We start from the raw sequence: 1766 nt of genomic DNA on the forward strand, positions 1-1766 counted from the left end.
CAACACATGTAAATGAAAATTATCTATCTGAAATAAATAGCGTAGGATTTTTATTTTATTTTTTAGAAAGCTCTTTCACTTGTTTTTAACAATAACTGATTAAAAGAGCTAGGGAGAGCGGGGGAGTGCGATGGACGCTACTCACAGAGAGACGGCTGACTCATGAATGGGTCCAGTTGGACAACGTTCTCTATAAGAATTGATGCTGGTTTAAAGGCAAAGGGTAGTAACCCCAAATTTTGATGTGATTTAGATTCTTCTTTGGTTTACTCACTTTGTATTTTGGAAATATGAAAATGAAAGCTATCTTAGTTTACAGCATTTGCCTAAGACTTTTGCACAGTAGTGTGTATATGTGTGTGTGTATATATATATATATACACTCACCGGCCACTTTATTAGGTACCCCATGTAGTAACGGTTTGGACCCCTTTTGCCTTCAGACCTGCCTCAATTCTTCGTGGTATGATTCAACAAGGGGCTGGAAGCATCCTCAGGGAGTTTGTCCATCTTGACATGATGGCATCACATAGTTGCCGCAGATTTGTCGGCTGCACATCCATGATGCGAATCTCCCGTTCCACCACATCCCAAAGATGCTCTATTGGATTGAGATCTGGTGACTGTGGAGGCCTTTGAGTACAGCAAACTCATTGTCATGCAAGAAACCAGTCTGTGATGATTCCAGCTTTATGCATGGCGCATTATCCTGCTGAAAGTAGCCATCAAAGGTGGTACATTATGGTCATAAAGGGATGGACATGGTCAGCAACAATACTCAGGTAGGCTGTGGCGTTGCAACGATGCTCAATTGGTACCAAGGGGCCCAAAGAGTGCCAAGAAATATTCCCCACACCATGACACCACCCCCACCAGCCTGAACCGTTGATACAAGGCAGGATGGATCCATGCTTTCATGTTGTAACGCCAAATTCTGACCCTACCATCCGACTGTCGCAGCAGAAATCGAGACTCATCAGACCAGGCAACGTTTTTCCAATCTTCTATTGTCCAATTTTGATGAGCTTGTGCAAATTTTAGTCTCAGTTTCCTGTCCTTAGCTGAAAGGGTGGCACCCGATGTGATCTTCTGCTGCTGTAGCCCATCTGCCTCAAGTTCGACGTACTGTGCGTTCAGAGATCTCTTCTGCCCACCTTGGTTGTAACGGTGGTTATTGAGTCACTGTTGCCCTTCTATCACTCGAACCAGTCTGGCCATTCTCCTCTGACCTCTGGCATCACACAACATTTCCGCCCAAGAACTGCCGCTCACTGGATGTTTTTCTTTTTTCGGACCATTCTCTGTAAACCCTAGAGATGGTTGTGCGTGAAAATCCCAGTATTAGCAGTTTCTGAAATACTCAGACCAGCCCTTCTGGCACCAACAATCATGCCACGTTCAAAGTCACTCAAATCACCTTTCTTCCCATACTGATGCCGGTTTGAACTGCAGGAGATTCTCTTGACCATGTCTACATGCCTAAATGCACTGAGTTGCCGCCATGTGATTGGCTGCTTAGAAATTAAGTGTTAACGGCATTTGGACAGGTTACCTCAAAAATTGCCGGGTGAGTGTATATATATATATATATATATATATTAGAGCTGGGCAGCAATTCAAATTTTTAATCGCGATTAATCGCATAATTTCCCTGATTAATTGCAAAATGAAATAATGAATTCAAAAGTAGTGTATTTAGTGCAATTTTTTTTAAATGTTCTCCCATATGACTAAAAGTGCCGTAACATTTGTTCTGCAAAAACTTA

This window comes from Etheostoma spectabile, chromosome 10 (genome assembly GCF_008692095.1).
Source record: "Etheostoma spectabile isolate EspeVRDwgs_2016 chromosome 10, UIUC_Espe_1.0, whole genome shotgun sequence".
Lineage (NCBI taxonomy): Eukaryota > Metazoa > Chordata > Actinopteri > Perciformes > Percidae > Etheostoma > Etheostoma spectabile.